The following is a 12232-nucleotide window of genomic DNA, read 5'->3' on the forward strand; positions in this document are numbered from 1 at the left end:
GTCAATGGTCATGAAAGTCAGAAATGATAGAGGAAATAATTGTTTAAATTTCTATTTGTCCTCATTTAGCATCTTGAGAGCTAAGCCTGGCTCCTAGATCTTAGAATGTTCTACATACCAGAAGTAGAGAGAACTCAGGATATGATGTAAAGAACATAGAACACCATTGCAGAAAGACTGGAAGAAGAGAAAGTTGTGCAGATATGGGAAGCAGAGAAAGGTAGCTTGGCTTTCCCTCTCTATTTCAAAATCCCAGCAAGCAGATATGTTAGATTGGCTGAGTGATGCAGAGGGTAAAGAGCCTTTTATCCCGCCTCCTATTTGGGTTTTTGGAAAGAGACTGTTTCAAAGGGTGCCCTGAACAAGGCATCCAAGGTCCAGATGGTTTGATGCCGTGAGGGAACATGAGGTCCTTAATACACCTGCGCTAACGGAGCTGCTTTGGGAGCTATCCCAAAGCTCCACTGTGCCTGTCAGGAAACCCAAGAAAGCAGCTGATGGTGCTGGCTATGAACCCTCCAGCATAAACTGTCCCTGCACCCTGCCTACAGGGTGATCAGACTAGCTGGGGGCCAACTGTGAGTTAGTCCCAGGAGGACACGCCAAACCAGCAGAGGCAAAACTACAGTTCACAGCAGCAGCTTGTATGCCATGCACAAACCTGGACACAACTCAGGGGTCTCCCGCTACTGCACACATGTGAACCATCATAATACCAAGAAGTGATGCCACAAGCCTCCTCATGCACCCAACTATACTGAGGGTGGCTGCTGGGGTAGGAAGAACAGAGATTACCTGAGCCAGAACATGTAGGAAGCTGAACTTTGCCTACTTACTTGCTACTGTTTAAATCAGAAGAGATTGAGATACCTTCATTGGCAGGCCTAGATTTCTCCTGGTTGATATGACCAGAGTTCAAAATGATTAGTCCTAGAAAAATAAACTATATTTTTTTCTACATAGCTAACAGTGTTCAAATTTTCTATGCTTCCCATACTTCTAAGATACTTGTTTTCTATACCATGCTTCATATTCCACCTTTCATCTCTTTTCTTTCTTTTGTTTTTTGGTGCTGGTATCTTGTATCCCCTTACCTCTTCCTCCCCACTCTTGATAATGTAGCTTCAGTCCAATTCTATATTTGATTATATTTAGATTATAAAATTAAAACTATGTAACAGAATTTGCTTAGTGTAAACATTTAATATTGAAGAAGTATGTTATCCCTTAGCTAATAGTACCACAAAGGAATTTTCAAACAATATAGAAATGAATGCTGTGCAATTAACACTCATATGATCATATAGTTACTTTTACCAAGCAATGGAAATTCAGTATGGTTATTATGACATATTAATAGATAACTCAATTGAAATTTTTAATAAGAAAAATAAGGATATTTTAGATCTGTTCACTGGCAAAAACTCTAGTAGATCTAATTCCAAAGTGGAAGATGTTCATAATAGAAGTAGCATAATGTAAATCATGAAACCTAAGTTAAAAACTGACTTTATGTCAAATAAGATATTTTCAACTTCTCTTTATAGTGAAAATAAAACTCAGCCACTTCTCCAGATTTGACCTTTCTGGGTGGCTTACCTGAATGAAGTGAAAAGAATTTAAAAATAACAAAGAAAGATCTCATATCAAAATGGGGTTACAGATTGGAACCAAAGCATCTTTATATTTAAGGGATAGAGTTAAGGGATAGAGTTAAACATACTGTTATTTGTTCACTCTTTGTTTTTTCCCCCCATCATAAGAATGGTGTAAATAAGTAGCCCCTGGCCTTTTCAAGCCTATACGTCCATATTTCATTTATGGCATCCAATAAGGTCAAAAGGCAAATAATAAAAACTCCCAGCATGGGCTAACTTTGTCAATTTAAAATGTGGCTCCCTGTACAGCCCATTGTTAAGCAAGCTGTTCAAATAACGTCTTGGTTCACATGTCTGTAGATCTCTGATAGGCTTCAAAGTCTGGGGAACAGCCTATGCAAGTTTGAAATGTAACCTTCACCCTTCCTCTCTTTCTGTCTCATGTTTTCTGATCTTTTTTAATTTAGAATCTTTAATAGAAAAATTCTGTTGCAGGACTGAAAACAGCATGGGGTCAAAAACCCATACACGTTATTTAAAGCAACATCTATAGTCTTTTTAATGTTTCAAGGGCACTTTAGTTGACCTCCAGGTACTCTTTCTAAAACACGTTCTATTAAACACACATAAACTTAGTAAAATATATTTTAAGGTCAGATTATCAAAAGTAAAAAAAACAACAACAACAAAGAAATCCAAATTTTTAAATAAAAGGCTCTTCAAGCAACTAACTACATATATCTCAGACAACTTAATCAATGTTAAGAGCAAGAGGTTTTGAATGGGGCATGTGAAGTAGATAACAGAATACAGCTGAACCCAATCTAGTGTTCAAAGAACAATCACTTTTAACAAAACCAACAACCTGCACCAATAACCAACAAGATAATCAAGCACATGTTAGACACAGAGAGACTTAATTTCCTGGATTTCACGGAAAAGACAATGCGATCTAGCGTTTTCTGTCATCAGCTCAAAGTGGAAGTCAACTATCATAAAAAATAAAATGAAACCATCAAAAGTTGTACATGTTCTATAAAATTTGATTTAAAAATCAAAGGATTCTTTTTTTTTAATTCCCCTTGTTATTCATTGCCCTTCCAGATTACTCCTCATTCATTTCTTTTAAAAGAAAAATCTTGGCAGGAACAGCATACCTAGAAAAGCAACTACTTTCAGTCCATAAGGAAGAAAATCCATAAAATAACATGTCTGTGTCACTGTAGGTAGAACATACCAGTTTCAGAAGCTTAATAAAAATGTTTCTGTCAAGTAGGACTTAACCACCACATTGTTCAGAGTACCAATGGACCATCTAATACTATATACGTGAAGTCACTCAGATGCTGAAGGAGACCAGAAAATTCACGAGTTTCTTCATAACAATAAAGCCCAAAGACGGAAGCAACACAAATAACAAGAACTCCAGCAAAATGGCTCTACTTGGAGTTTCATGTTTTATCAACATCGGAATGGAGGTCATTAAAATCAGATTCCAATAAAAGCAGGAAAAAAGTAAAAAAAAAAGAAAAAGAAAATTCACATAAAAAGAATTTATAAATGGCCAGGTTTCATCAACACTCCATCAACTCTCAGGTCCTTTTCCATACAGGAGAACAAAGTGTGTTATGATAGAACGCCAAAGTTAAGAACTCACGTAAAAATTTTAATTTAAAAAAGATTTAACACATACCAGCATTTTCAATATAATGCATGTCCAAAGCCTATTGTATTTTCCCATTTGCCTTTTGGTCCTGTTAGGCAATTCACATGTAGCCTTGAAGCAACCCAAAATCACAATAAAGTGAACACTTACCAGACAGACCAACACTCCTGGAAGCAAGGAAGAGAAAACACCACTTACCTAGGGAAAGAAGAAAGGAATACCAAGATTAAGATCTAAAACGAATTTTAGCAATTTTTAGGTTATTTTAGTCTTTCTACTGCCAGTATTTTCTCAATGAACATCATTACGTTTTAAGAAGAAAACCAAGTTTTAATTTATTTATTAAATTGATGTGAAGGGAGTTGTGTGAAGAGTGAGCAAGCCCTCAACAAGAGGATACCATGTTGTCGTAAAATATCCTGCTAGCTAATTTCGCCCCAAGTCACTATAACATATAATGGCAGGCAGGCAAAAGGGGGAAATGGTAACAGAAATCCAAAATGAACAAAAACACACTCTCGTTGTTGTTTCTATGAAGAGCAAAAGATTGTCAGAGAATCAAGCATCAAAAGTGCACTGTAATGAATCTACAACAGGGCACCAAAGGAAGGAGGATATGCCCTAAACCAGAGCTCTACCATCCCCAGCTTGCAAACTTAGGTTTAGCCAGCTGGTTTGTGAAGCAATGTTCAAAGCTTTCTAGGAAGAAGCAAAAACAAAGGCTTATTGGCTCCCAAGTCTCAGGTTAGTGATCATGAAATGTCGGCATTTATGATTTTAGGTTAACTTTGATCCAAAATATTTTTAATAGTCGCTATTCAAAATGCAGAATGCTTATGAATTGTATGAACCTTTTACTTTCAGTAGCTAATTAGTTATAAAGTGAAAGATTTTGGCTCTCTTGCCTCAGTTACACACCACAAAACAGAAGAAAACAGCACAGAAATGGTATACTAGAAATTAAACTGTATTTAAAATTTATTGCAGCAGCTATCATCTCCAGTACCGAAATAATTATTTTCAATTGCAGTATTCTAGTTTTTAAAATGTAGAATGGTCTTTCTCCTCAATTCCTGAGTCTTGTGAAGGGCAAGCATCTCTAAAGAAATAATGAAACAGGAAACATAGTTAGAAGTGACTAAGAAACAAATTGAGGAAGTGGTTTACATGCAAAAGTCACTTCCACCGCTCCATGAAAATGTCCTTAGTGGCCCCATTCACTTACTTATTCAAGAGATGTTTCTTGAGTGTCTGCTGTGTATAAAAAGATCATTCTAGGCATTGTATGAAAATAAGATACTTATAAAAACAAAATTTATGTCCCCAAGAAGCTCAAAGTCTAGGAGAAAATGGATGTGTTCACACATGTCAGGATGGTGGACGGCGAACAGTTGTCACAAGAGAAGTACAAATAAATGCTGTCAAGAGGGTATCCTGACTTGGGTTAGGATGACCAGAGAGATCATGGAGAAAGTTGGAGTATACTCAAGGTTGTGGGAAAATGCTGGACAGAGGGATGGGAAATCATTCCCTGGCCATATATGATATGAGTATAGGTAAAGTGAGACCCACCAAATAATCTATACAGAGTCCAACTGGTGGCCAATTTTAGTTCAAGAGTCTTTTATAAGATAGTGTGGGAGACAAAACTGAATGAGCGGCCTAGGGCCGTAGTATAATGGTCCTTGAATGCTAGACTGACATCTTCCTGTTCTTACCTCACAATAGCCAGTTGGCCATGCAGACACCAACATGCATTTCATCATAGACACTAGCTAGTGTGACAGTGGTGATCCTGTCTTACTCTTCTTTTTGTTTTTTCATGGTGCCTAGCACAAGGTGAGTGCTCTAGAAATTGAGTCACATTTATTTGTAAGGACACGATGGATTGGCATGCATTTGCCCACTTCGTCTCACTCACAGAACCAGGAGGAGAATGAGCTTACATTCCTGTTTCTTTTCACTCTGCCATCACTGCTTGGTCATTTCCTCTCTTCATGCCCACAACACACCCCCTCCCCAATATTGTCACTTATGCGCCACCCTCTAGGAATAGACTAAGAAAGTCACTTAGAAAACCCATAATAAACCCTCTCCCCAATATTATCACTGACTGTGTTTCCCCAAAAATAAGACCTAGCTGGACAATCAGCTCTAAGGCTTCTTTTGGAGCAAAAATTAATATAAGACCCAGTATTATTATATTACATTACATTACATTACATTACATTACATTACATTATATTATTATTAAAGACCTGGTCTCATATTATAGTAAAATAAGACCAGGTCTTATATTAATTTTTGCTCCAAAAGATGCATTAGAGCTGATTGTCTGACTAGGTCTTATTTTCAGGGAAATACTGTATCTACACCCTCTAGGAATTGATTAAGAAAGTCATTTAGGAAACCCACTTAGGACGGTTCCTAACTCTTCTGAATGACATTCTCCCGCATCCTGACATCAGTTTCAATGAATTCACCATCCGTGATAAATAATTTTTTTTCTATGACTTGGCCACATTTAATTCTTCTAAACAGGTTTTAAATGAGCATCAGATATGCATTTATACATAGATAAGACATCACTGCGAGGACAGTCATAGTCCTGGATGGGAATTTGTATTAGCTTGTGTTCTCTGAGAATCAGAAGCCAAGGCAGGATTACATGTGCAAGGCCTTTGTTAGGGGCCTGCCTGTGAAAAAGGGTCTGTGGAGGGAGCTGAGGGAGGCTGGGAGGGCTGAGAGAACATGATGCACGTCTGAGGCCAAGAGGAGGACAGAGGGAGGGGAGGTTGGATGGGCGCCTCTTAGACTGCTGTCTATGCAAGACCTGGCAAAACCACTGGGCATCCTTTATTCTCTCCCAGGGAGGGGTGATCCTTGCTTCCCCCATGCTTTGCACTAGGTCACTGGTGAAGAGCAGGAGGTCTGGCCTTGGGTGATGATCTCAAAATGTAGCCCCAGCCCCCTCTGTCAATCAAAAGATCTACTAGGTACATTCTCATGGTCTCTGGGAAATAAGAAAACCAGGGAAAGGACACAAAATGACTAGGAGGGTGATGTGTATCGAGATGAGTTCAATTTCTACATATGCAAAGTGTTAGGTATCAACTATGCTCTCAGGGGCTGTGGTGCAGGTAAGAGGCCAGGGATGGAGATTTCTGAGTCCTCCGAAAACATGGCTCTAATTCCATAGCGTGGCTAAGATTGTTAGGGGCCAAAGAAAAGGAGAGACCCTTATGAAAACCATAAACGTAATAAATTTGGGAGGTGGGGAGGGAAGCAGGAGGAGAAACACAAACTAATGTGTGTGGAGGAGAGTGGGAGAGGCAGGAGTCCTGGGAGCCAAGGGAGGAAGTGTTCCCTTCCTTGGCTCCGGGAGGAGATGGAGGGGTTGTCAGAATAGAATTTGTAGAGAGATCCAGGAGGGTAACTACCAGGGAAGTAGTGAGTCCAACCGGGACCCTGGAGCCGGCGACTGAGGTGAAAGCCAGAGTCATGTGCAGTCAGGCCATGGACCAGGTAGTACAGGAAAGTATTTACTACTTTCCTGGTAATAAGCAGGAAAAAGACAGGAGTAAAGGGGGAGAAAAGTCATATTCTGAGGAACAATATTTGGCATTCAAGTATAACATTTGAAAACTCACTATCAGATAAAATGATGTTCTGACAGATACAGTGTTTCTCATCGCCCGAGCTGTCTACTAAACTGTCTACAAAAGATTCTGTTCTGGGAATCATATATTCAAGCAAAATGAAGCAATAGAAGGAAGACTCAGGAATACAACAATCATATACATGTATACATACACACACAGTTATGCTATTTACAGTGACAGTCTCTCTCACTAGACAAGGAGACTTTTTTTTTTAATATCTCCAACTCATTGTGCTCAGCATGAAAGAAAGATAAATTCACTGTCTCTTCATTCTCTGGTCTAATTGGGGATTCTCTCAAGCCCTTTCACGTGCCATGGTTAGCAGCCCACAGCTGTAGCTGCAGCCTGTCCACAGGGATCTGTTACCAACAACTGACAGATCAGTACCTGCCCATTGTGGGAGACATGGTGTTCCCACAGCCACCACACTGACTTGCTGGGAACCTTACACCGTGAGGGGCTTCCCCCACTCCTAACCCCCTCCTCCAATCTTTGCTGACCACGGACAGGTTGATGAGAAGTTAAGCAAAACATCAAGTCACACAGATGTCACAATGTCTAAAGATCAAGTCAAATAGGACATTCTATCAAGTCTTGTTTATAGTTTGCTTTTATTTTGCATCTTTTCAGGGAATCTGATTGTTAGAGCTAAACCAAGGCCTGGGAAATAGCCATCCTCCATGAGTCAGAGTGTTTGTGTCAGAGCTAGAGACGATTTCTTCCTGGTTCTCATTTCCTTTCCCCTGTACTACCTCAAAGGGAATTCCATACCATCTACTGGTAAAGTGTACCCACTTTAAAAACCACACACACACACACACACACACACACACACACACACACACACACACACACCAATTTTAGTCTGAAATACTTTAAATTGGATTCCAAAGAACCATGTTTTGGTCACCGTATCTTAGAAGAAATATTTTATTTTTATTTTCACTTTAAAATACCATGTTCATTGAGTTGCTTTGTAACACAAAGTAAAATAATTGAAGGACAACTACTGAAAAGATAAAACCTTACATGCAGGTGTTTGTTTTGATACTTTCATATTTTGGTGTTCATTCTTTTTTGTTCATAAATGATAATTTCATATGAAGCAAATAGATACAGTGCATATAAAATAACTAGAGTCGATTTCAGGAAGAGTTATTAAACATCTTGGCCTATAAACTGAATTGAGAGCTGACAAAGGCCTCAAAGATATGAAACTAATGTAGTGGTTACAAAGGCAGGCACATTTGGAATTCCAATGCCAATGAGAGTTCCAGCTACATTGTGCCAAGCCCTCCAGAGGGAAAATCTGCCAGAGTCCCTTTAACCACATGCCTGTAGGAATTTGTGAACTTAATTAAATGCACATACTAAGTAGTTAAACAGCAGAGTCACTGTTTATTCATATACATATAACTGAATCACCAGATGGCATGTATTAGAGACCTACACTTCCAGATGGTGTGTTCCACATCATACAAAACACACTACAACCCAGGTAGGAATTGTCTCTCATATTTGTATTCAGTATAAACTATACATATAAAGTAAACAAAGAGGAAAATAACATACATAATAGTAAGCTGGAGAAAAAAAGACTTTAAGATGTCTCAGTTACTACACATTCAAGAAATACATTGTAGGAGTTGACTAAGCATTTGTTTTCAGAAATCCTCTAAACATGTTATGACACAACTTAATTAATCATACACTTTCTGAATCATGCTGTTGCCCCTGACCACAAGCTGATGTAGCAGAGACAATATTTGTGGTAAAGCAGAATATGTGATATTTGCTGCTACCGCATAAATATTTCCTAGTCAACTTTTTGGTTTCTAGAGGTTTACCAAGATCAACGTTCCTCCAAAGTAGAACAATGGATTGTGCCAGGGAACATGCTCAGCAGCCCACCTTTCTTTCACAACTGAACGGAAGGTTGGGTGTGGGGAACAGACTGTATGGCGGCTTCAACCTGGTATCCGTGGCCTTGTATAACTGCTTCCTCTTGAATGTGGGTGGGGCCTGTGATTGGCTTCTAACCAACAGAATATGTTGATGTCAGTCCCTTGGGTGATGTCACTCCCTTGATTATATTATATTATATGAGTCTGTCTTGCTAGCAGACTCTTTCCCTCTGTTGCTGGCTTTGAAGAAGGAAGCTGACATGAATCCTACAGCTGCAAGGAAATGAATTCTACCAATGACCTGGGAGAGCTTGGAGGTGGGTCCTTCCCCAGTCAAGCCTCTGATGAGAATTCAGCCTTGCTGGAAACCTTATGAAATAATGAAGGTATGTGTTTTAAGTCTTTAAGTTTTTGGAAACGTGTTATGCAGTGGTAGATAACAAATACAGTTGTGTAACCAGATTGTATCGGGAACTTAATCCATTCTGCTGTAAAATAGAACTTTCTAAAGTTAAGTGTCAAAATACCACCTATGCTTAAACATCTCAGTGATTCTGTAACTGTTAGGAAAGGCCAAGTTCACTTGTCATTCAAGACCATTCAGAGCCCAGTCTTCAGCCCACATCTTTTTTACCATTATACGCCATATTCTGACCATATTGAATTACTTCTAATGTTGGGAATGGGCCCTTCTCTTTCTTAATTCCGTACTTTACGTTACGCATCTAAATAACTCTTAGTCATCCTTCCAGACTCAATTCAGACTTACCTCCTTTTCAAAAGTCCTACTCCCTTAATTATATTGTTATTGCTAGCAGAGTATCTCTCTCTCTCTCTCTCTCTCTCTCTCTCTCTCTCTCTCTCTCTCTCTCTTTCTCTCTCTCTCTCTGTCTCTCCTCTCTAAGGACTGGATTCTCCCACAGTCCTGTGCGTACATTTGTCAGGACATATTTATTACAAGGATTACTGTAGTAAGTCTCCGACACTAAACTATAAATTTCTTAAGGACCAAGAAACCTTGTCTATTTTATTCTTTAAATCAACAACATCTCACACAGTGGAAAACATACAGTAGAAATAAATATTTAATAAATACTTTATCAGTTATTTAATATTATGGCATAATTATAGTTCTCTTTAAGTTATTACTTATGCTAACAATTATCATTTTTCACTATGTAACTATAACAGAATTCCACTTAACAAACTGATAAGCTCTTTCTGGTCCACTCCCTATAAATACATGCAAATACAGGTTAAACTTCTAAAAGCTTTGAAATGAGATGATTTACAGGAAAATTCTAACTATCAGCTACTGACTGTTCTTCCCCTTACTGGAAATTGTCCTTGGTATCAGAGAACTGCCTTACTATTTCTCCAGCAACCAATGACTGGCCCTGGGATTCAAAGGTCCAGACCCCTTGCCTCAGTTAGGACCAGTCAAAAGAACCTTCCCAGCACCAGAACACTCCACCGAGGGGTTGAGGCAGCTTCTCTGCAGGTCAGTTTCTTCCTCTACCCAATCTTGCCTTCCTTTTTAGAGCACTCCCCAAGGAAACCTGTACTCTACTTCTACCTGAGAACGTGTGTGCAGGAAATCCAATTGATGACAATGACCATGGCTGAGAATGTAATTTTGAAAAACATTAAGCATTTTTATTCCACATTTTTTTTCTATGTGATGCTATATTGCTTGTAGCAAATCTGAACCCATCCATGGCGAGCTTCCAATGTTTATTCTTTTCTGTCCAGGGCCAGGAATGGGGTGAGGTGACTGAAGCGCTCACTTCAAGTATAAAATTTAATGGAGCACCAACAATGCAGTAATCGAGATATTTTAATGCAGTATTTTAAAAAGTTCAAATTAATACAAAAAAAGTCCAATATTTTCAATAAGGACAGAATGAATATTACTGATTTTTTCTTATGCCTCAGGCTCCAATATGACTCGGCCTGGTGCTGTTTCTAGCCAAGCCAAACAGAATGAACTTTCTGAAAGAAGCCTTTTCTGTTCAAATTCCAAGTTGTTCAAAGAGATGAATTCACAGGGTCCTCTGTGATGTCATTTCTGTTTACCTCCTCAGACTCATCTCTTGACACTGATCCTCTGTTCCCACAAACATGCATACTGCCCTACCTGTATTTCACCCACAGAGAACCTTTGGTAGGGCCTAAAATGTGCCATGCTGCCTAGCCTCTGGGCTCTGCATGTGTTATTTCCTCAACCTGATGCCCAATTGTCCTCTGCCTGGCTGATTTCTACTCATCCTTTTGGACTCAGCTCAGATAGCACTTTACTTGGGAATTCTTCCAAGTTCTCACAAGACTGAGTTTCTTCCGAGGTGATCCCATAACATCACATTCTTAGCCCTATGGCAATATGTCTTAGTCCAGAAACTTTTGGTAACAATAGAATCCCATTTTAAACAAGGCAAGCTAAAAAGAAGTTGAAAGAAATGTGCTGGGGTATCTCATGGAACCCGAAGCAACATTGAACAACTATACCTCAAGAAAGATGGGAACCAATTCAGTGGCTGGGAAGCCATCATGAAATAGTGCTACTGATTGCTCAGTTTCCCTCTCTTGCTCTCTTCCGAGTCTTGCAGTCTTTTGCCTCTATTTGTCTCCTCATATCTCTCTCATTGGCCAGATTTCTTTGTTAGGCAACTCTATGCCAGGTCCATCTCTCCTCTTCTGGTCCCAGCTCCTATTTACCCAGTTCAAGCAATCCATTCTAACATACTAGCATTTCTTAACCCTAATCCTAAAAGACAAGAAGAGATTCTCATTGGAACTGAGTGTGCATTCCTGGGGTAGTCACTATGGCTAGGGGACACAGACTTCTCTATTGTAACATGACTCTTGAGGCTCATCCCTGTGGGTAGGGGGCAGTTCTCAGACAAGGGAAGAGAGGTTATTGGTTATCACACTGCATTGAAATTGTCTGTTTATTAGTCAATCTCTTCTACTAGTCTACAAGCTCCATGAGTATAGAATCTATAAATTTCCATTGAGTGTTTATTATCTGACAGAGTAGTCAGTACAAAGGAGGTACTCAATAAATACCAGTTGAATAAATGAAAAGTATTATATTTTTCCTTTGATTAATACTGCTATCAGTAATAAAAGTTTTTTGACTTTATAACAAAAGCACTAATAAAAAAACTGCTTCTCTTCCATAGTCTTCAAAACAACTAGCTAGAAAACAGGGAGACTGAAACTTAGCTTAGCATGGATTGGGGATGAACTAACTGATTCACTCTTTCTCATCACATACTCCCTAATATAGACTAATCTTCTTTAAGCCAGTCCTTCCTAAAAGTTGAACACAATGCATGGGCTCATTGAAGACTCAATCACCTCTAAGAACTACTAAGAATTTTTACTTCGCTTGAAGCTCTT

The sequence above is a fragment of the Rhinolophus hipposideros genome (genome assembly GCF_964194185.1).
Source record: "Rhinolophus hipposideros genome assembly, chromosome: 3".
Taxonomy (NCBI): domain Eukaryota; kingdom Metazoa; phylum Chordata; class Mammalia; order Chiroptera; family Rhinolophidae; genus Rhinolophus; species Rhinolophus hipposideros.